This window comes from Syngnathus floridae, chromosome 22 (genome assembly GCF_059516105.1).
Source record: "Syngnathus floridae isolate MCC-2025c chromosome 22, RoL_Sflo_1.0, whole genome shotgun sequence".
Lineage (NCBI taxonomy): Eukaryota > Metazoa > Chordata > Actinopteri > Syngnathiformes > Syngnathidae > Syngnathus > Syngnathus floridae.
In genome coordinates, this window is record NC_142434.1 from 3,420,279 (window position 1) to 3,444,990 (window position 24,712).

General features: G+C 43.6%; 1 protein-coding gene and 1 long non-coding RNA gene across 2 annotated transcripts in view; one reads left to right on the top strand and one right to left on the bottom strand.

Annotated features, from left to right (window-relative positions):
* LOC148379232 (uncharacterized) overlaps window positions 1-21,827 on the bottom strand; it is a 34,883-nt gene extending 13,056 nt beyond the window's left edge. The window contains exon 1 of the long non-coding RNA XR_015855452.1: window positions 21,758-21,827. This is a non-coding gene — a long non-coding RNA (uncharacterized LOC148379232). The remainder of the gene's footprint in view (window positions 1-21,757) is intronic.
* Window positions 1-24,712, top strand: part of pim3 (Pim-3 proto-oncogene, serine/threonine kinase) — a 50,801-nt gene that overhangs the window by 13,467 nt on the left and 12,622 nt on the right. The gene's annotated exons all lie outside the window — the stretch shown is intronic.

Here is a 24,712-nt window from a genome sequence, read left to right on the forward strand (position 1 = left end):
ATCTGGCCTGGCATAAAAAAGAACAAGATGATTTTACTGTTTAGGAACTGAACGCTACGTTAGCCTGCTTGTGACGACTTGGCTGGAAAAAAAAAAAAATCCTTTTATCCCGGCGTCCATTAACGCTAACCCTCGACTCCTTTGATCGTTCAAGACCTCAACTTTTTCCAACATTGACGTTTTTCTCCGAGATGGCCAAACAATTCCGGAAGCGACCTGACTCACCCCAGCCGATCGTCGATATTTATATCCAAACAGGGGCCATTTTCACAGCTGCGCATTACGCACGTTTAATCGGTTCCGCAGCCTTTTGATTCTTGGCTGTGGCTCGCTAACAAAAACATTAGGAGCCCCGCAAAGGAAGCCCTGAACTGCACTTTTCGAGTATTTAAAGACTTGCAAGTGGTTCCTGTTGCAGGAAGTAGCATAAACCCAAACAAGTTTTTAACTTATCGACTTGGTTGTTTCATTTCACACTCAACTTTCCCAACGTTATATTCCCCACCCAAAAAAAAAAAAAAAGACGCCCACATGGACTTGAATGATAGATTATACGACACTCGCATGTTCACAAACTAGTCAAACATGCTTGCGGTGGGCAAAGCCAACGCTCGCAAGTGGTCCGGTCCGGTCGTTTGTCACGGCCCGTGACTGGCAAGTCAAAATCCAGAAGCCTCAAGGCGCAAATTGACCTCCGCCCGTGTTACGACGTCGCTCCGGCTTCCCCTGTAATTTACCTTCGCCGTCCCGCATTCCACCGCCGGACATGAAAGCCTCGGCCGCAGCTGTTCCAAAATGGTGGCGGTGGAGGGGAGGGGCCAATCCCAGATGCTCGCCACATAAGACGCCGTTTACTGTACGAGCGGGCCTGAGTCATCTCCCCGACTGCCGCAGAGAAGGCGGGCGTGGCTCTGCTTTACTGTACGGCCGCCGGCAGGGTGAGCGTTGTGGGAAATCACGGCTTCATCGCTCGCGCTGCGTCATGCGTGCTCGGTTATTGATCGGCGTGCTCCGGCCTGCTTCATGAATGATGCATCAGGGAGATGTCGGTGGAGATTGCTGAGTTGTTTAAACAGCTCCAGCCAGCTTTATATCAACCGCAATACAGCCTTGTGATGAACGCCACGCTTTTTACAGTCTAATGCACCCTTTTAACACGTGTCATGATGTCCGTGCGTGTCCCTTGTGCATGCACACATGGGCTCCTACACATCTAGTGTGTATAGAATTTTCGTTTTTTTCATAGCTTCTTTCCGAGGGCCATTATGACTGCCAAGCCAAAGCTACAAAACACACTGAAAAATAACTCGGTTTCAAATCAGATGAGTAAAAACTGGTCAAATATTAAAAAAAAAGTATTAAAAGTGAAGACAATTTGCAATTCTAGTCATGACACACGAATTTGAGGCACAATTTGTCTACGCGGGCCACAAAAAAATTATGTGGTGGGCCGTATCTGGCCCCCGAGTGGTATAGATTATGTGTATATACATGTATTTCTAAAAAAAAAAAATCTCTCTCTCTCTATATATATACGTACATATATTTTATTTTATTTCTTTTATTTTTTTTATTTCATTTTTATCTGGCGGGCTGTATCTGGCCCCCGGGCCTTGAGTTTGACATTTGTGGTATAGATTGTGTGTATATACATGTATTTATATTTAAAAAAAAAAAAATATATATATATATATACTTTATATTTATATTTTTATTTTATTCTTTTAATATTTTATTTTTATATACATATATATATATTTTTTATATTATATTTTGCTCGTGTAGGTGTCCCTAATGTTTTGGCCGGCGAGCAGGAGTGCATCTATATTTATACGTCTGATCTTTATCGTCTGTCCTTCACTTGGAGGTCACAAAGACAAAGTGCTTCCCTTGGTAAAAGTGGCCATAAAAGCGCAGTGGCGAAATAGCAGCGACATTTCCGCAAGGAGTCTGCTGGGGTGAAGCAACCAGGGGTGAAAGTTGAGGCCGTCTGGCTCGTTTCAATCGAGGCACTTTCGAAAGATGCAAAAATAGTAAAATATCAGGAATATTTTTAATCATCGGAGACTAAAGCGGCCAATCGTACTCTCGTTTTCCCATCACCTAACTTTATATTACGGTCACACGCCGTGATGTCATCCCAAACACCTCATTTGCATTTCCTCTTTTGAGGCTGACAGCATCTTTTTAAACGCGCCCCAGTAACGTTCCAATTTTTTTTCCCCCCTACACCCGCTTTCCTTTCTTTTCTTCGACACCCTTAACTTTTATCCGCACTTGCCACACACTTCCACAGAGTTTAGAGAAAGAGGCATCTGTGTAGCCAAGACAAAAGCTCCTCTCTGTGCAGAATGCTAAGGAGCCCAGTTTCCGGTCGGAGCTCACTGTGTCAGAGGGGAGAGGAAGGGCACACGACGGGCCCAGAATACGATATCCGTGTGCCGATTAAATCGCCGACATTATTGTGTGTTGAGAACCCCACGACCGTTACTACATAGCCTTGAATATTTCAAAGCTCTAAAAGTTTTCGGAGCCCCTGCGTGTGTATTTGTGTGTGTGTGTGTGTGTATCTGTGTGTGTGAGGGCATCGGGTTTGTGTCAGCTGGTGTGAACCGGTGCCACCCCACCCCCTTCCCCGTCTTCCCCGCCAAGACACAAAGAGAATGATGGGCGAGCTGGGAGTGACAGGAGCAGGCTCAGCACGTCCACACTTACACCTCAATGCTCTGGAAAAAAAAAAATCAAACTAATTATATTTAAAAATAAAATTATTTCGTCAATATATATTTACTATTAATTTATTTTATTTATGAATATATTTTATTATATGAGCTCAAAACATGGTTTGGGCGACCTGAACAACAACCTCTCGTCTTGCGATTTTGTAGCGGCCGTCCGTTTCCGAATCGCCTTTCCCACGCGGTTACGGTTTAAAAGTGCAGTTTCGTCAGCTTTTTTTTGCGGAAATCCATTTCGAAACTAAACGGCGTCTCCTCTCCTTAGTGATTGCAGCCGATTGACACATTTGTTTTTGAATTGCGTGTGTTGAGGCAAGACAAAGTCAATGCTGATGCAAACGCAGGCTGAGGCGGAAGGAAACGGCAACGCTGATGCAACCCCCCCCCCACTTCCATCTGCCGGAAAAAAAAAAAAAAAAAACCACGCCAAGGCGGCCGCTCTTTAAACCCGTCACGTGGTCTTGTTTCAAACATCCAGACGTGCATGTAATACACACAAGGCCCCGGAGACAAATTGAAACCCCTGCTGGCGGATTCCCCATCCGGGTAAAGGATTCATTGCATCCAGCACATCACATTCCCCCCGGACCTTTCCGATTAACACAAAACAACCCCTCCTTTTTTTGCCTTCGCCTCGTAGTTGTGCATTAACTAGCTTAGCAAGGGTCACGGAAACACAGAGATTAAAAAAAAAAAAATCCTGACGTTAAACGCTATAAGATGAACCGGCGCTGATCCTCCGCGCTAATAGGAAAACGGGGCAATCTCTGCGTCCAATCAAATGGGATTCGCTGGAATAAAACAAGTCGGCAGCAGTACAAATCAGATCATTCGTACTGACCTGAAAATTACCTAAAACAAATAATAATAAAAAAATTAATTAAAAAAAAAAAAGTATATTAATATATAATATATATATATATTCTATATATTTTTATGTACAAAGTATAATAAATGAATGACTTGAGTGGTGTAAAAAAAACACAGTGTAATCTCCCGCTTGTAAAAATCACATCATTAATTAGCCCAAATTAATGGCAAGAGCTCAGAGTACAAGGCACCCTGCGCTAATTGTCACTGGCAGGTTCATTAAATACTTTAGCACAATACAACACGCGTGTGGAAGCATTCAGGGGAGAATGCTAATAAAGAGAATTCATTACGAGAAACAATGGCCGGGTTGTAATTAGCCCGCTTCGCAACCTTCGCGTACGGGTCGTACCATCTTAACGAACTGCGGGGTTATGCATAGGCAAACGTATATTCTTTTTAATCATAGCAAATTCAATTCACCGAATCGTTTCTATTTCCCCCTGTTGCCACGCGTGATCCGTTTCATGAATAAATAAATCCCCGCTTTTTTTCCTGCAGGTATTTCTCACTTTTATCGGGCAGGTGTGAATTAATCGTTTTCAGACACGCTTCATTTGAATATGTGCAGGGATGCATAAATAAGTCGAAATATCAGCTTTCGACGCCATCAGCGTTCAATAAAACAAATATCGTAGTCTGTATGGTGGCAGTCTATCGAGCTGCGACGGACATTTATAGCTCTTATGGGAGACAATTGGATTCTCCGGCAATATACATGACGACAAAAGCGATGTTATATCCGCATCTACTGTAAGATTTTTCGATTAGAGCGCTATAAATCTCGAAGCCCCCTCACCCCGAAGCACTAGATGCACACACGGATGTAAACGTGGAGACCCCCGGCGTAAGATTGGAAAGCTATTAAGCCGTTCATTAGAAAGCCAGTCGCAGATGGTGACTGCTCTTTACGCCATGTTGGAAAATGTCCCCCCCCCCCCCCCACCACCAATCCAGCAATAAGCACAGGTGGCCATCTTTTATTGTCATATACGCTTCACATCCTGGAGCAAGCCGGTCGGTGTAGTAGGCCGGAGGTTACGGGGGTCGTTACCGAGGGGGCGGGGCTATGGAGGGATTGCTTGTTTTGGAAATTTGATGCAATCTAATTCAAGCCTTATATTTTAAGACATTGGTGTCAAAAACAAGGCCGGGGGGCCAGATACATCATTTTATGTGTCACTTTTAAAAACAACATTTTTAGTACCATTCATCTTTTTTAAAGTATAGTTTTGACTAGTTTCTTCATCCGGCGGCCATTCCTGATCGCCGCATCTTTCCCTCTCGCTTTCCCAGCTTGTCTCTCCTTCTGACAGCTTCTTTTCTACCCCCCCCTCCCCCCCTCCTACCCGCCTCAACCCGTTCGTATCTGCAGCTGGCCCGAGGGGGAGCGTTATCAGCTTGATGCCGCCTCGCCCCGCGTGTCCCGTCTCCGGGGCGAGCAGCTGTGATAGGGCCTAATTCACTATTGATCCGTATGTCAGCTAGAATATACCTGCTCATGCACACGAGGGCCGACGGGCAGCGTGACGGGCGGATGGGAAAAAAAATAAAACACACATAGACACGGTTACGTCTTCACTAGACTAGGAGGAGGTCGATTTTATAACCGGCTCGAGATTCGGAATGTCAGCCTTGCACGTTCATACATGATATGTACTTTACGTGAACTATAAGAAGCAAAGAATTTTACCCCTTAAGGTTTTTTTGTACGATATCTTTTGCTCAAGCACCTTCAAAATGCCGACGCAGTGATTTATTTAAGCCCAATTCTCGTGGATGATTTTATTTAGCAGACGGGGAAAAAAGACTTCTTCCTCCCGCCTCGTAAATCTGATCGTTCATATAAACGCGACAGGGGAATCCGATTTGAGTCTCGATTGTGCGAGATAGATTGATTCGTGTGACATACCGTTAACCGTTTTTTTTTTTTTGTTCCGCCTCTTGTGGGTTGAGGGCAATTGTGAAAAGTGCCTTTTTGGCTGTCACCTGAAGGACGCCGACGTGCTCCCCGCAAAGCCACGGCTGACTCATCATCATCATGCAAAGTGATGAATACACAATGCGGGCACCCCTCAGCCGACGCTGAATTAATGACGAGAGCTTTGCGATCAATAAAACGAGCAAAAAAAATGACACGCTTGCAGGATATCCTGGTCCGTTGACACACACACATACGTGTTTACATGAAAGGTGGGGTCGTGTTTACACTTCCACTCGGCACCACAGTGATCGGAAGGCCGCGTTCATTTTCTATGAGGATTCAAATGTCGAAACTTTATTGATAATAAATTGTTACTCATTTTTAATCATTGTAAAAATATGCAGGATTCCCTGTCGTGTGGGCCGAGTGGAAATTCTGAATGAGGTTACGCAAGCTTATTGACAACCAATCAAATCGAGTTAAATCAGTGTGGGCTGAGTGAAGCCAAACTGCTGGCGGAAAAAAAAAAAAAAAAGTTTTCCATTTTCTTTTTGTTCCTCTATTGAGTGACGCTCCCGCATGTGTGTACACGGCTGACTTGAATTCAGGTCGTGTTGTGATATTCCAGTCAGGAGCTCTTGACCTTTCCCCCGTTCAGGTGACCCTCACTCGACTTTCCCGTTTTTTTGTCAAGTCCTTGACCGCATCTTTTTCTACATTTGGCGTCGCCGCTCCGGCGTTATTTACGCGCCCGATAACCTCTGACCTTCATCCCTTTCATGTGCCGCCGTCCCCAAACAGTGAGACACAAAAGGCAAACATAACACACACATGTTTTTCTTCTTCTTCTGTTATTTGCCGTTTGATGTTTATTCAGGCGCGAGCGGGTCTTCGGCGCCGTGACCTCAACACGCAACCGTCGTAAACATCACTCGCTGTTTTTTTAAAGAACCTTAACAGCCATTTTCCCAATGTAAACATGCTCATATAATCCCATTATGTGTTGTTACATGACATACACACACACACACACACACACACACTCGCTGCAGCTTTTTCCAATAACACGTGGAGGCTCTCGTTGTTATGAAGACACAAGCCGCGGCGAACTCGCTGAACCAGAAAAACAATCGGCTCAGACTTCCTGCTGGCTTCCTCTATAGCGGGGTAGCCCCCTTTTACCACTCTCACACACACACACACACACACAAATAAAAGGCAGGGTCACAAACCAGCGCATCTTCCCGCCATCCTGTTTTCAAGTTATTTTGGTCACAAGCCGGATAAGAAGGCGGAGCCTCTTAGCATATTTTAGGAAGGTGGGGGTCTACGAGGAGGGAGGGGGGGATCCCTGATATCGTCATACTATTAATACGTCCTTCCGTGGAGTGAGGGGATCACGTAAACAAACAGACAAAGAGGACTCGTGCTAACGGTCGAGACAAAAATATTTTGTCGGGCCTGACCCGTAATTGTTATTTGAAGACTTAGAATTAGAATTATCGGCAGAGGTGCTGGAAAATTTCCAGTTTCCATTTTAGATAAGGGAATGTTAGGGAAAACCAGTCGGCAAGTATTTTTTTTTGAAAGGATCAATATTATTTATGTAGACGTAAACATTTTGTCCCAGTTCCCTCAAACGCATCGCAACGTCTTTGTCCGATATTAACAAATATTACGTGGTTTGTTTGGCAACGATGCGTTTTTGTAAAATTTCCGAGGGGAATTCAAATTTTCCAGCTCATAAAGCAACACAACTCTCCGAACTCAAATTAGCCAAACGTTGTTTTGCTATTGCGAGATCAAGCCGGAAAAAAACAAATCCATTTCCTTTTGGCGATAAGCAGGCTTTTTGTTGTTGTTGTCAGATTAAAAAAAAAAAAAGTGTCACGTATAAACCTCAGCTGTGTGATGCAGGGTGGTCTTTTCCACTCTTAATTAGGAAGATTTTAAGATTCAGCGTGGGCCAAATTTATTAACGCAGTGACTCATCGAGGTAACATCGGTGAAATAAGAAACGTTTGACATTCAGCTAACCCGTGGGTGAAAAACATTTTTTTTTTAAATATTATTATTGTCAACAAAAGTGCTTTTTTTTCAGTTGAGGTCATTCAGGGTGAAGTCAGAACTTTTTTGTCATGGACAACAACAGGAAGTCTATGTAATGAGATGAAAGAATTTGCTTGGAAATGATTTCTTCGGGCGGGATCATCAAAGGCGGCAAGCATCAAGGCAAATTCTCTCGTGACACATTTTATTGGTATGAGCATTCTGTTCCTTTTTATTCGAACTGCGGAATTAATAACAAACCTTACAAAACACCTAATTGGTTGTTAATTTTCCAGCGCGGTGGTTTCTTCAGAATCTAATGAGAGATCAAGCTAGGACTAGAATGTTTGCTACTTTACAAATATCACAAAATGTTTCAAACCTTCCCTTGTGATGCCATCCTGTTTTTCCCCTCAGTCTCGATTTCAACACAAATACACAAATACGAGCACACACATATGAGAACATATCGTCCCGGAAGCTCTCCGGCACTTTCTGAAGTCAATATTTCCTGCTGCGCTCTGATTTCATTCCTCGCTTTCAGTCGTGCAAGTTGAATATTTTTTTTTAAACTAAAACTGGTCAATGGAGATTGAAAAGAATAAAAAAATGAAACGACTTTTATTTCAAGGAGACTGTTTGAATGGTTCTTCTTTTAACCGCTCGTGCGTCACTTGTGCTTTCATCGACTGAAGGAAAATCGTGAATGGAATGCGACAGTGAAGTCAAAGCGACGACTCGAACGAACCGAAGTTATACAACACTTGAATTTTTTTATTTTTGAACCTTCTTTTACAGCTTCCAAACACTCAAACAAGAATCTATTTAAATCGCTTAAAAAGAAAACGAGTCGTTGTCCAGAGTTGACTTTTGAGGTTATTTCAAAACATCACAAACATTCTTGCTCTTCTCGTTCTTTAAAAACCTCGAATAATTTGGATTTTTTTGAACATGGCTAATCCGACTTCTCACTTTAACAAAAGGAAACAACCAGACCGTCAAGCAGGGGTTTTATTTTTTTCCCATGCTAGGCGTGCACTCCACGTTCCTCACGTTCCTCGCATGCCTCTCGGCGTACACTCGTCGACGTTCCGAGGCGAGTCACGGCACGAACCGTGTTAATGAGTCCGTGTGAATTGTACACAATCGTTTATTCGTGCCGGGAAATGAGAGTTTGAGGCAAATAATGAAAAACACCGCTTTAGGCTAACACTCCCGGTCGAAGGTTATTTTGGCGGCGATGCTCGGCAGCAGCGTGTTAGCTTAACCGGAATCCGCGTCTTGTGTAACTGTTGTCCTCCTTTCTAGGACGCAGGTAAACACGCCTACGGTCATAAGCGGGAACTGATAACAGGATAATGAACCCGCTTTTTTATTTCGACTCTTCCTTGCGCTGTGAAATATGCCGTTCATTCAAAAGCTATTTTTATCCTACTCACGACTTGGAAGAAACGCACGCTGCGAGATGGCTCATTGCCTCGCTAGTGCAGACACACTCAAAGGCCCACTGGGTCGCTATGGTAACCGAAGACAAAATAAAGCCGGGCCGTCGAGACGGCCTCGACTGGCCTCGACTGGCACCTCACACGTAAACCCTTCTGGCCTTGGCATCTTGAAACAAGCACAAAATTAGTTCTATTTAGCTAACGCTAACCATCCGTAGCCTACGGCTGGAAAAACAACCCACAATGACTTAGTCATTGTGTATTAATTCATTCCGAGATATTTTTATTTCTCTCAAGCGTGACCTCAAATGCACGTAGGCTTGATAAGAAAAATAAATAGCTCGTGGATATGAATAAATGTTGCACACTGCAAATGATCCCAGCTGCTCTTTTGTGTGTTTCTAAATAAAGGTGTGTGACTTCAACTGTGTCATTGTTGACAATTCAACAAGAACACGGCGAGCGTTTGACGTCACATGTCGTGCACGGGGAAGTTTCGCTTTGTTGACATCGGAATTAATTATTGTTTTTAAACCACGTCGCTCATTGTCTCTGTTGTTAGTTTCACCTCGTGAGGCTCCGCCCAGTGGGCTTGGTTGACCAATCAGCTTTCTGCTTTCCTGCACAAATCTGTGCTCAGGATAAAGTGAAGTTTTTGTTCAGTTACAGATTCAGATTTTTTTTAAAGCTTTCGGGATGGGCTCAATGTCATTTTCTGAGCTGCGAATGGCAGCAAGCACCAGTGGTTTGAAGCAGATGCTTGTAGAAACACACACACACATGCTCGAGTGCAGAACAAGTAGCAAGTCTGTCAAGGATGGGCCCCATGAGAGATCTCACTTGCAGTTTGTGAGTCTTGTGCCTGATCTTTGCACTCTGACACACACATGATGCACAAACCCGAGCAATATCCATGACTAGAACATAAGCACATCCATGAATATTCATGCATGGTGGAGTAGACGTTCCCAGTATGTGTGTGTGTGTGTGTACTAGGAAGGCGACCTTGAAATGATTCGGATTTCACGTTCACGTGTCAGCAGGGCCTATAAAATGATTAACGCGGTCTTTCTCGCTTGGCTCGAGGATTCCTGTCACTTCCTGTCCCGCCTCCGACAATAAATATGACACAAGTGGACTCTGCACCTGCCAGCATGTCCAAACCCGGATGTGTGAATATTTTTTTTTTGCAGTTTATTGACACTGAGCGGCTGTAAGTTTTATTTAAAGCAGGTTTGAGTGAACGGGCCAGTCAAGTGGCGTATCGATAAATGTTTGAAAGTGGGCCGACGAGCTCTCGGATGGTGCCGGCTGCAACCTGCTGGGAACCGCACCGAGCTGGGTCAATTTCTCTCTAATGGCCTCTCATGCCGCCACCGCTAATGATGAGCGATGATGCGCCGAGGCTGAGCGCAACAAACACCGGGAGGAAATCGCCGATAAACAGCAGCTTGGCTGAAAAATATTTCCATGAAACTTTATATATGGCGGACAATCAAATAACCTCCCAAAAAATGGCGGCCTGCCAGGTGAAAATGCTAACTGCTAACATTTTTTTTTGCTTCATTGATCACTCAGCAGTTACGTGTCACTCACAGCTGAGCCTTGATTTAGCACCGAGGGTTCGGATTAAGGTTCGTCTGGATTGCTTCTTAGCCGCTTCAAGTGTTTTTGTCGCTTGTCTACTCGGCCAGTTCAAGAATAACCCTTTACGATGTTTCCAGTGTAAACACGGCCCTCGAAAACCTTACACGGAGGCGTCGACGGACTCCGGGCTAAATATAGGAGTACAAGGTCACCGTTGAAAAGAAAATGCGGTTGTAAAAAAAAAAAAAAGGAAGATTTCCTGGTTAATTAGCGATTGGAATGTTTGTGGGCTTTGGTGTTCAAATTCATTTTCAAGGATGTCTGAATAGTACATCCATTTTGACTTGAGGACGTTCTGGTCCAAAGGTTTCCCCCCACATCGCCTCCAGCAAATCTTTTTTTTTTTTTTTTAAACACGTGCGCAAGTGACTTGTGCTCCATTTTTTTGTAAAACAAACTTTAACACACTTCTCGTCATTGAAACGAGCCAAAAATGGAAATTTTTTGCATTGGGGAAATCGCGCAAAATATTTTGTGACAGTCAAATCCCAGCTATTATTTATAGTAAGCCGGAAAAAAAAATTCATACAACCTTTCGAGAACGTCCTGTCAAATCCAAACATGCCTGAGCGGGTCAATCATCCCGCGTTCGTGTCTCCGTTCGGACAACTGGGCGGGCGGACCTTTTGGAAAAGGTCAACGGCTGGCGTGAGGTGGCTAAAGATAACACGCTCACCAACACCACGGGCTAAGAATTCATGGGAGAAATGCTGAGTCATCATGAGAATAAAGCTAAAACATTAGCATAGCTGACATGTGACTCTGAATTCAATGAACAAGCGATGACGACTAGTCAGGTTGTAGTGATGATCGTCTGATTTCACGCTAATTCTCCAACGATTCGCTCGGGAGGAACCAGAAAGGACCGGCTGACTTCCCCCCAAGTCGTGCACGTTGACTTGAGCTCGGTACAGAACATCATGTGAAGTCTTTTTCGATGAAAAGTATCAAATGGAAAAAGAGGCTTGATTGTTCTTTTAGGCCGGTTACGTTTAGCTAAAAAGACGCGGTGTGACGCACCTGCGAGTACATAACGTTTATTTGTTAAGGGGCTTACGCTAGGTGTGTATCGTCTTAACTGCTGGACAAAGCCTAAGCTTACACACACACCTCTGCGTCACCCCGTGCACGTGCGGCTGCAAGGGCTTGAGCGTGCGTAGCTTATTTGTAAGCTAGCTCACATGATAGGCGTCGTGCACATTCCAATCATCGTTAGCATTTTCCACAAAGAATGCTGTTGTTGTTTATTTTGGGTGGGGGTGGGGCGGAGCATGTGAGCAGGAAGGAAGTCAGACGATATCTCCTGGAGTTCATTTCAGGGCATCTGCAAATGCTCCTTTGTAGCCGCTGTCCTTCCGGGACCTGTCGTGTTTTTGACCTGTCCTGCTCTTTGGTTTAAAATATCCAAGGAATCATCTCGGTAGCATCTTTTGTGTAAAAAAAAATTTCGAACACCGTGTTCTGTGGATGCTCTCGCCTAAAAAAAAAAAAAGTGAGGGGAGGGAGGACATGATGAGATGTGAAGTGAGAGGAGGGAGGAAGCTGCAACGAGAGGAAGCGAGAGACGGTGGTGGGCGAGCGAGGGAGGGGGGAGGGGGGGCAGTCGGAGCTGACAGGGTAGCGTGACATTTTCCTGTGAGGACAAATTGTTCCCAAAAATCAACAAAGAGAGGCAGGGTGACACTGCGGCTCCAACTGCAGACATTTTTCCGGAGCTCCCCCTCCCCATCTTTTTTTCCTCCGCATCCAGTTCGAACCTAATCAAGTCGTTCCTAATTGGCTCGCCGGTACGGACGCAAACACTCGAATCGGCTATCGCGCTTAAACCCGTCATATGTGTCGGATTTGCGCGTACTAGATTAAACCGGCGCCATCTGTCCCCCGACCGACCGGCATCTCAGTTAATCTGCTATTTTTTCATTCGTCGTCATCACGTGAAAGTGACGGCGGCGGCGGCGGGGCTGTTATCCAATTCCAAACGGTTTACTAACCTCCTTCCCGACTACGCCGCACTGCTCATTCTCATCATCCCTGCCTCCAGTTTCTCAGAGGCCGTTTGAGGACACGGCGCACTCCCCCCCTCCCCTCCCTGCTTCAGCATCCTCCGCCTGCATCACACTCGCTTTTTTTTTTTTTTGTGCGTGTCTTAATCTGCACGAGGTTTGCCCCGATTCCTCGTGGATGTCACACCCACAGAATGCAGAGAGACAGGAAATAACAGCCTTGTGAAAAAGTGTCCCCCAACTGTAAAAAAAAAAAAAAAAAAAAAGGGGGGGGAGCAGTAGCAGACACACAAGAAAAGGATTCGGAATTCCAGCACATGCGACAAAAGCATATATTTAGATGTAATGGCCGCCGGATGGAATTGCAGATTCGGTGGCGGGGCGGAGCCTCAAGGAATGTGCACGACATGTTTTCATAGTTGACCACATCAATGAGTAAATAAGAGGAGCAAGTCGGAAATCACATGGCGCAAACCAGAATGTTGCTGATTAATAGATAAGATGCGGAAATGGAGCATTTCATAGAACAAAAATAATCTGATTTTCGGACTTTGTGGAGATGCAACGATTATTCCACAATGAATCGATTATCACGTTCATTGATTAAAGGATTTGGATCATTATTTAGGGACGTTTGTTTTAGTGGTTTGAGATTAAGAGGGTTTTTTTATACCTCACATTTTATATATTTTTAAATATTCCATATAATTTTTTAAATTATAACTAAAGTTAATCATAAAAAATGAAGCCTTTGAAAAAAAAAAACTTTAAAAAACTGCTGTAAGAACTAACTAAAACTGGATTTAATTTATTTAAACAAACAAAATTTAGCTCACGCCATTTCCACGGAATCCTGCAAACTAACAAACTAAAAAAAGAATTTGTAAGGGTCATGCGAGTTCACGTTCCGGTTAACTTTGCAGTAGTTGCATTTGCAAATCGCCAAATATTAATCAAAGGCAGGTTTTATTTGCGCACATGCATTAATTATTTATCCAAAAGTGCCAAAGGCCAACTTCCAAACGCTGACAGGAGGGTGAACCAAACCTGTTGTCACCGCTTCTTCCTAACTTATTATATAACACATATTTGATATAAATATATTAAAATCTTATAAAGGCTAAAAAACCAGCATCAGAATGGATCCTTCAAATCACTTTATATAAAAAAAAAAGAGTTTGCAAGCCTCTTCTCTTGATTGTCCTTCCGTTCATGTTTATGCATGCAATCAGTCGTTTTCCAACGCCGACCGCCATTTGATAGGCGCCTTGAGCGCCGTCGCCTTCTCTAACGATGATTGAAACCGAGGCTGTGGCGCTGATTGACGGAACGGTGTCAGCATGCGGGTCAGTATAAAAAAAAAAAAAAACGCACTGCATTAACTTGTCTAAAGTGTAATAGCAAATCCATTTTATTTTTTATTCGCTCACTAGCTTGAAATTCGTTAAAAGGGTGCTAGTAAAAATCTTCAGACGGGCAGACTATTTACTATCAACCTCATTCCCTCTCTCGCCGCTGTCGTTCTGCATCCCGCTTGACAGCTTTGGCGTCTCGTCAACTCCACTCCGCGCTCACGCCAATCATAGCTCGGCCTAGCAAATAAGCAATTAATCATTAGCGCTGGCAAGCAGCTGACGCAAGGAGGGAAGGAGGACAGCGAGGAGGAGGAGGGACGGGCGAAGGAGTTCATGTGTCCTAATATGAACCCCAAACACAGTTCCCTCGTGAATTCCTCCGCGGTGACCGTATAACAAGAGGATTATCTTCTTAATAAGTCAGCGGACAAATTATGGAAATGAGAATGAGGGGCGTTAAAAAAAAAAAAAACACCAAATAATTGTGCCTGTACTCGCGGTAATGGCGATTGGATGATTAGTGTGTGATGATTAAATGGCACACCGTGTGTAATTCCTACAAGACGGCTCGGCTAAAATTATTTGACAGCCAAGGTCATACAAAGGTAATAGCGCTATAGGCTAAGCTTTGGATTAAAAAAAAAAATAAGGCCCTAAATAAATTGAGTGGATTGACAAACTAGCTAGCATGAAGCTAAGGTAGATTTAAAATGAAGGCACCAGGCTACTATTTGGTTGCCTAGCAACCATGCTTTTGTCAAGTCAAATACGCTTTATGACAGATATTTTTTTCACATTTTGTTTTATTGACTGTGTTGAATATGGATATTAGTCGCGCAAACAGCTTTCAGCATCAACCTTTCTCCTCGTCGCACCTGTTTGTTTACACCCGATTGTCGAAATACAAAAGCCATAGGAATTCCTGTGTGGGCGTTGTCGCATTTTTACCACCTTGAGTCACTCTCGCCAATCTGCCTTTTAGGGCCTCTTATCACTTCCTTTTTCTGTTTGCGTGGCGTCGCATTGTTGGCAGCCTTGCTGATAGCGGCGCCCTTCCTTAACTAAGCGACCTCTAATTGGTCGCCTCCACGTGTCCTTGTCCTCCCTCCCTTAGGTGCCTCGGGTGGAACTTTGACCCTTGCAGATAATGTCACCGATCTAATTATATGCATCAGGTAGCCAAATTGACTTGAGTGATTGGAAAGGTTTTTTCAAAAAAATAAAAATATATCATCATGTATATTCTCTTGGGGGTGCAGGTGCCACAACACAGGCAATGTGTTCATGACCCCCCCACCCCACCCCCACATGCACGATTAACCGAGCGACCCCCACATCACTTGGACGTGATAACTTTTAGTGACAGGCGGCTTGGAACAATAGCACCAGTCCTTCCTCCTACCAAACTCCCCCCACATGACCAGGACCAAGTGTGTGGCGTGAAATTATGAATTAATTTTAAAAGTTTTTTGTCCCCCTTGTGCATCATGACACAATGCAGACAGGCATGCTAAGAATGAAGTGCGGCTGTGATGAAGTCTTCAGATAATGTCCGTTGGGGGGGGGGGGGGGGGGGGGTATTTTTGATCTCTCAGTCATGCAGTCAATAGGATTTGCAGTGTGTGTTACAAAACAAGTCGCAAGGACAACGTGAAGCAGATTCTTCAAGCTGTCGATGTTTAGATAATTCTCGGAGGGTGTCGGAGACAAGCAAAATACTTTGTTTTATCTGATCGGGGGGGGGGGGGGGTGCCTCTGTCAACAAAATGTTGTATTGTGTTTTAATGATTACTACCAAGGTGACACTTGAGGCAGTGAAGATAAAACCGTGTTGGCTAAAGCTACTAAAATGCAGGGTATTTTTATGTTTTTTTTTAGGCCGTTAAATAACTAAAGCTAAAATTAAAAAGATTTACAAAAAAAGGGTAAAAAAAAAAAATGATTGAAGCAAACTGTAATGAAAATTCCAAAAGGATTCCAAGGCTGAGGACCATAATGTTGATCTTGTTAGCTAAAGCTACTAGTAGCTAAAATAAGATGTTTTTTTAGTCCGTTAAATAACTAAAGCGAAAATTAAAAAGATTTACAAAAAAGGGTAATAAAAGAAATGATTAAAGAAGACTGTAATGAAAATTCCAAAAGGATTCCAAGGCTGAGGACCACAATGTTGATCTTGCCGACTTATCTGAGTTATGCTTGTGTTTTTAAGACGCTTCTGCCGTGGCGGCGTTAACCTCCAGACGTTGAGCAGCTTTCAGCTGGTGTTTGTTTATAAATGATTAAATCCCGTCGATTACTATTTGTATCTTCAAAAGTTGGATTCCAATCTCGGTGGCGCCCAAAGTGTCATCCGTGAGATGAACTTGTTTGCTGGGATTTTCCATTTCGACGGCTGACAAACGTTTAAATCAAATCGATTTGAAAGGATAAAAGGCAGCGCGCGACTTGGGTTTGGTTGACGATGAAAGTTTTCTTTAAGAATTAACATTCAAAAGCAGCTGCATAAAAAAAAAAAAAAAAAAAAAAACTGGCTGCAGCTTCTGTGGTCTCCTTTTTTTTTCCTTCCCCTGAAGCAAAGGGGACATCTGCTTATCCCTGATAAATGCCTGGCATTTGGCGCCATGAGACAAGGGCGAGATAGCGGAAGGTTTAGACGTGCATCGATCAAGACGGCGAGGAGTGAAAAAGGCGCTGCGGGATTAAAGATTTTTGGCAGTGGCCCTGGCAGGAGGGAGGGAGGGAGGACGGTTGGAAACCATGAGGTTGAATCCTGACCTAGATTCCAAGATGCTCAGACATAATAGGCACTGCCTTACCCCCCACGTGAACCCGCTCACCCCCTGGCCCCTCCCACCCGGTACCCCTGCCCCCAAACTCAGTCAAAACAATAACAAGGGAGGGCTGCCGGAGGAGGGGGGGCTCTGTTTGGGGACGCTTCCAAGCCGCAGCATCGGCCCCTCCGCCGGGCCCCTCGCTCTGTCGCTAACTCTCAACATCTGCATGATGCACAAAGAAGGATCTTGAAGGCGAGTCGGACCAACCAACTGTAGTAGCTCTTGATGAGATCATTTTGGATTTTGGCGTCTTTCCGAGTCATTATTTTGACATGAAAACAAGTAATATTGGTTTTAAATGATATACTGCTGGAATGAGCCAGAGTGGGTGTGAAGATGAGCACATAAATAGTTTTTTTTTATGACACGCCCCCGGCACGTTGAGTAATTTAGTGACAGAAAGTAGACCGCATAAGAGCAGGTCTAATTTGCGGCGCAGGTCGTGTGACACGATCACTACCGGAGCTTTTTTTTTCTTTTATTTATATCCGAAATACATGTTAATGAATATAATTAAGCACGTTCCCGGCGTTCGGAATGGTTCTGCAGGCGCAGCTTTTTTTCGCTTCCCAGACGATTTACTCAGACACTCGCCGCCACTATGCAGCAACAACTAGCGTCGCCGCCCACTTCCTTGACTGTAAGGAAAAGCAGACGACCACATAATGAAGATGAGACCAAAATGTGAGAACGTCTACACTCCCCCCTTCACTCCACCTTTTATAAATATCCTCCAATTGTCTACTGGTTTTAGCATCCAGTCTGAACAGAAGTACAGTATGGTGTTTAAATAGAAACTAAAAAATAGAAAATTTCGGTCAAACTTTTGAAGCTAACCCAACGTGAGGCTTTTTTGCTTAATTCAAGTGGTTAAGTGGATGCAACTTATTCAGATGCCGCCTGAATCAAAATCTCAGCCGGCGTGCCACGGGCGGATCAGAACCTGAGGTCAGCGGGTTGGTTCGGTGTCCAACAGAATTTGGTGCGGTGACTCAGCCACGGGGAGTTAGCGAGTGCAGGCGTGGGAGGATTGTGGCCGTGGCGCTCCCCGGAGAGGGTGCGAGAGAACCAGAGACACTGACCGGCCATTGGATACGCAATGTGCAATCATTCCAAATAGATGCGTTGGTAATAAGCACTCATGCTAAGGGATCATTTGCAAGCGTCGGACAATATGAGACTGTGTTTTGGATCCGTGGTCATACGAGGACACTAAAACGATATTAATATGGCCTTTTGTAGTCCAGACAAATTAGGCCCATCCAGTAAATATCTTCTCGATAATCGTCAATGAATGAGTAAAGTCAAATAAAATATAGTAATATCAAAGATGGCCAGGATATATTGGAGTGGAATAAAACTGATTGTGACCGCCAAGCTCCTCAACAATCACTCGTGGTTCTGATCTAAATCCGGCAGAATGGCGCCCGATATAACCCAAAGGCTAAATATAATTTTATAAGACGCTAATGTCAGGGGCACTTCCTCCCTTTGTTGCTCGCTGGCTTTCCTTTTGGGTAAAAATAAAAAAAAATTGGGAAGGACTCAAGAGTGACTGCTAATGGTGCTCAATTTTTTTTTTTTGCCTCAAATAAGCAAAACCCAGCCAGGCGCAGTCTTTAATTAGAAGAAACAAAAGAACGGTCCGATTGCTCCCGGTGGTCTGCAGAAGGAAAGAGCTTGGCTGGATCCGTATTAAAACCACATGAGCATGTCCGCTCGTAAAAACAGACACGCTGGTGCTCATTCGATTTCGCGTACAGCCAATAAAAGTGACAACGCGCTGGCAGTCAGCTGACGATATAATTCGAGCCGATTCGAAGCCAGACGAAAATAGCGCCGCAAAAAATCGGGCCAATGTGTTCGGAGCCGCCTTAAGATTGGAATTAAAACGGCGCTAAATTGGGGTTTAGTTCCTGAAAAATGGATTGACTTTGATTTACGTGGGGGCATGACATGCTTTGTAGCTAAACTCGCTAATTACAGGGCGGGAGTTATTCGGCTAGCGCGGAATAATAGCGGATTGGTCGCCTGTGTTGGGCAGGTCGTGACATCCGATCCTCAGACGTCACCGCTTATCGACATGTTTTAGTTGTACACAGTGACAATCTGCAGCCTCCATTTTGAGCAACAATTAGCAACAGGTGCAGGAAAGTTCAGCGCCAGCGTTGAAATTGAAAACCCGGGGCCGCTCTCGAACCACAGTCATGTCTCCTCGCCCCCACCCATACATTATCTTCCAAGAAAGGGGGGACGCGTGGAGAAAATAAATTGCCCACCGCCACATGAAAGGAGGACAATTTTCTATTTTCCACCCAAATTCCCTGAAAGACAAAATGACTCTTAGAAAAAAAAGTCAACATAAAGCTCGCATGTGCGGCCGAGTGCCTGTGAAGCAAATTGTTGAAAATGATTAAAAAATATATAATAGTTTATTATATATTTATTTATTATCTATATTTATTGTTAATTGTTTGCCTGGGTAAATAAAGGTTAAAAAAATATAATAATAAATATAATTGTTTATTATATATTTATTTATTATCTATATTTATTGTTAATTGTTTGCCTGGGTAAATAAAGGTTAAAAAAATAATAATAAATATAATATAATATAATATAGTTGTTTATTATATATTTATTTATTATCTATATTTATTGTGAATTGTTTGCCTGGGTAAATAAAGGTTAAAAAAAATATAATAATAAATATAATAAAATATAATTGTTTATTATATATTTATTTATTATCTATATTTATTGTTGTTTGCCTGGGTAAATAAAGGTTAAAGAAAATATAATAATAAATATAATATAATATAATTGTTTATTATATATTTATTTATTATCTATATTTATTGTTAAATGATTGCCTGGGTAAATAAAGGTTAAAAAAAAATATATATATGAATATTTAATAATAAAAATATAATATTTAATTCAACAAAGCCTTTGTTTACAAAACCGTAAACAATCCGCCGTGTCATGTTGTGCGTGCGTCGAGATGGCAACGTTTCAAACGACGACGTGTCACCGCTCCAGAGTTCAGCTTGACCTGTCAATCGTCCCGCTTTTTACAGCCTCTGAAAGTTTACAACGGCGTGCCATAACCTTGTAAATCAGTCAGCGTGGGCCGGCGTCTCCCAAATCCAAAAAGCCCCGCCTCCAATGTCAGCGCAACCTGCACCTGTTAGCGGCTAAACACTATAAAACCAAATATTTGTCCTTTTCTTGACATTTAAGTGTGTTTTACGGCAAAATAGGAGTTGGTGGGGGGGGGGGGGGTATAACCCGGTATAATCAGGTCATGGTGCTTCATCAGTGAAAAGTGGCGCTAAGCCTTCCACCGTCTACCTGGAAGCAGCCATGCGTCCCGCCAGTAAGTGATGGATGCTGATTGAAGGTCATTACTTAGCTCCCCCGTTGAACTCCTGACCCACGACCCCCCCCCACACACCCAAGGCCGAGCGGTGCCAGCTTTAAACACACAATAGCAACAGCCCAAAGAGGATTCAATATCATATGGCATAATCGGCCTTTAAGCCTGAACAAGGGGCGGGGGTCCCCACGATAGATGAGCTTAGAGCGCCGCAATCCTATTTTATCAGCTTGCACTCATAACTTTACCGACTTATAACGAGCTCGGGTCAGTGTCAGGTCAACCCGGTGATGACCCTGGGCATCTATTTACTCCCCGTAGGATAACTGCGTTCTAATTCTCCAGTTCGAGTCATAAGAGATTTCCGTTCAAACGAAACTAGCCGAGACCACACACTCCACGTCCTGGGAACGGCTTTGGACAAAAAACACAACCCCACGTGGGAGGCTGAAAATTGGATCACAACTTCGCCTTCATTTCCCTCTAAGCTCCCCTCACGTGAGATAGCAGGGGCTCCTTGGCGGCGGGTTAATCCCACTGCGGACCCCCAAGAGAAGATGGGAATGTGATGGCGGGGGGGGGTTAGCCAAACACGGTAGTTGGAGCCATATCAAAGCCTCTCTTGTGTTTCAGGAATACCTTCCGCTATATCTTCATCCCGCCGCTTCTCCTCCCCGTTCCTTAATGGACCTTCGGATCATTTCTTTCCCCTAAATAGACAAGCTGGCTTCCCTTTCCCTTGCATACTCACCGCTGCATACTTAGTGGCTATATGGCCAGAGACTCGAACAACATCTCATTTCTCTCCCGTGAGACACACCGCCGGCTACCTTATAAGGCTGAGAGAGGTGAGCCATGCTTTCCATGATGCATCACGCCTAAACAAACCTTCTCCTATACATGTCACACATAAAAAGGCTCTGCAGGAATAAATCAAAAGTTCTAGTGATGCACAACAGCAAAGTGTGGGGAGTCCAGCAAAATATAAAATGTCTAGACTGACCAGCAGGCCGCTATTTTAATGTTTGGTGTGAGTTCCAGAAGAGCGTGTCATCACGGTAGTGAGGAGTGTAAACAAGACAGGCCGTGTTCTAATTCTTGTATTCGTTTATTATGACTGGAGAGAGGTGCCGCTTGGTCCAAAAAAGTGCAAGACCCACAAATATATGGCTGTGCTAAGGTCACACTTGAACGTTTGCCCCGGTGATGTCATCGTTGAGTTGTAAATTTAATTTGGGGAATTTGTGAAGAACCAAAGTCGAGACTTGTCGCTCAAGCTAATTTAGCACATTAGCGTGCACTGTGTATTTTTGAGTGACTTACTAATATTTCAGATTTTCTTTTTCTGGAATTATTTCCAACATTTTAACACCTATTGTGAATCTTCATCAGCCGTTTCTGACGATTCTTTTTTATCTATTTTTTTTACCCTTTAACCCTAACCCTAACCCCCAGCCCTGAGGGAAAAAAAAAACTAGCGCCGCCAGTGCTCATATAATAAAGCTTTACTTACTCAAGCCTTCCAGACTGCCAACTGTTTGAGTCTAAACAGCATTTTGATGGTCCCGCTCCGCCTCCCTCATACCATAATTTGGCCGTCTCGCTTCATCCTCCTGTTGTGCACACACACACAAGTGAGGACTTGACCAGACGTGGAGTCACCGGCCCAAAGGAAATAAAAAGGGGAGGGGGGAGGGGGGGCTACTGTTGATCTTGGTGGTGGTCATCCAGAGCTAACATCTGACCACATTCGGCATAAACGTCAGCTGGCCGCCGACACGATCCAGTATCGTGCCTCCCGGTCACCAATGAGTTATTTTGACGCGTTATTAGCAAAGACGTGAGTGCTCCTAACTTGTATATAAAGAACCACCGGGGCAAATAACATTACAGGCTAGCTCATAATTGCCCAGGAAATTCAACATGACAGATGGCTTGCCTCTCGCTCCCATCCATGCTCAATAAATTGAATTGCCCCATAAATGTTTTTATTGGCACTAAACAACCATGTAGAGCTACACAGTAAGCATTATCTTCAGAAAATTGTATCTATAGCTCAAAAAAAAAAATCGGACCACCCGAGCATACCAGATTATTATTTTTTTTTACCTTTTTGCATGTTAGAGCGTTTTTAAAGCGATACGCTACGACTTCTTGGCCTAGATTTTTCTGCCTGGATACACCGGGGGGGGGATTTAATGATATCAGTGCAGATTTACCTGCATGGTTAAATGGGTCATAGGGATAAAAAGGTGTGGCGGGAAAGCTGATTGGTCAGGCTCGGATTCCCACGAAGTTATGTCGAAACAATTCTGAAGCAGTAAAAAGTCACATGGGGTCATTTTTAGCGGTATCGCGCAATCTTTTTGGCAAAATACCATTTTATTTCTGCTCCATTTGGATTTGATTGGACTGTGTTAGGGTTTTCATTAGTACCGCGACAGACGAAGACATTGTGCGTCTCAAATATCGTTTTTAAAAGCTTTGTCGTTGAAACAAAGACTGACGTAAGATGGAAATGCGGTATAGACGTCGTCGTTAACGGCAAGTAGATACAAGTTGCATGTATAGTAAACACAACAAAGTGCGGGCCTGCTTTAAATCGGTTTATACGAGCATGTGCCTGCACGGGTCGATTTGGCACGAGATGAGAGAGAGGAAGTTTTTAGGTGTTGATGAGTTTTGTGTGCAAATTGAATACAGCTAACAGAGGGGAGGGGGGGTCGTCTTACAAAAAAAACACTCATATTTGGACAAGTGTCCTTTTTGAGGTGAAAAGTTCAGGTTCATTGTGCAAATTCAGCACATGGAAATGGAAAATCCACTTTTTTTTTTTATTTACTATAATTCTGAGTCATCTGTGCTCATGCATATTGCACACGAGTCAACTTTGTCATTATTTGGAAAAGTGAGTAGCTAATATTGTATGTTTATCCAGTGAAGGTTGACACTCGAAAGGGATATTCCAAGGAATCGAGTGGGACACTCCTTTGACTAACTCCCCCCCCCCCCCCTCTTGCTACTGTTACTGTGTGGCTTTGTTTTACTTTATTTATCTTGGGAGGGTCAACTTGAGCACGCCCAGCAAACACAACAACTGCTGAGCCGCAGCAACACGATCAAGAAAATAGCTAACAAGTCAAATTCCGGTAATTAGACACTCTTAAACCTAATGCGATATCTGCTATATTTAAATTTGTTAAATCATTCACTACCAATGACTGCTATAAACGTCAGAATACTTGGATGCTAGCGAGATTAGCATGAATTTTGAAAAAAAAATCCTATATTTTGATCCATAAAACAATTAGTGGTCAAGAAAAGGAAAGTATTGAATGAACAATGTGGGAAAAGTTAATTGTGGAATGTTTTCGTGATGTCATGTAAACATTGTCTGCATCACGCCACACAACCTTTGCGTCGTCTCGGCTTGTTTGTTGCCACATCACGCGACGGCCGACGGCGTCTTATTGACACTCAACACAACTCGGAGTGGAAACATCAATAAGTCTCGCCACGTAACACCAAAAAAAAAAAAAGGCGTGCTGTAAAAGACTTTTTAATCACCTCACCTTTAGCCCCATTCCGCACCTTCTATCATCATCGAGTACATTTTGTGCTTCGGCATATTTGTCCCCGCCCCCCCCTCGCCCCTCGAGGGTGAATAGCTTGCGCGTGCTGCAGCATAGTCGAAGTCATCCAGTGTTGCGCTACGACTGTTCACACCTCGTGATACCGTAGGAGGTGCGAAAGGGGATTCGAACTTTATATCGGGACATGGATGTCTGCTTTCTATACATAGAGACATCCAGCCATAGAAGGGAACTCGCAGCTGTTGCTTTTTTTGGGAATGTGAAAGCATACGGAGGGACTAGGGGGCGCCGTTGAGCACAAGAACATCATCACCGGAATTCTCGAGTTGAAAATTCACACGGATTAGCAGCCCCCGATCAATAAATGCGTGAAGACCTTTCGTCGCATAATGGGGCCTTTGAAGAGTCATCGTGACCTCTGTGACCTCTTTGTTTGCGCCCTGGGGGATAGAGAAGAGGCACTGTTGGATTAAAAAAATAAAACCTTTTTATTTTTACATGACTAGCACATATTAGCTTCATTTCAGGTCTTGAAATAAATTAAAAAATATGTCAAGAGCTTTTCTACTTTCAGGTGTGGAATCTAACTCGACCTGCCCCGGTTTCTTTTCATTCCAATGAAATTTATTTACCATGCAAATTTCTCAGTGGAAGGCTGGAAAATAAGCAGCTATTCAAAAGCGCCTTTGCTGTTTTTGTGACGGTGAAGGTTTTTTAGATTAAAAGGGAGACTTTGGAACAGTGTGAGATAGATAATGGGACATCTTGTTTTCAGCAGTTTATGAACGGTTAGTCATCAGACTCTGGACAGACTGTATGTTCTCAAGACAGCTTGCTAATATATAAGCACTCGAATGGGACTTAATGGAGAAAAA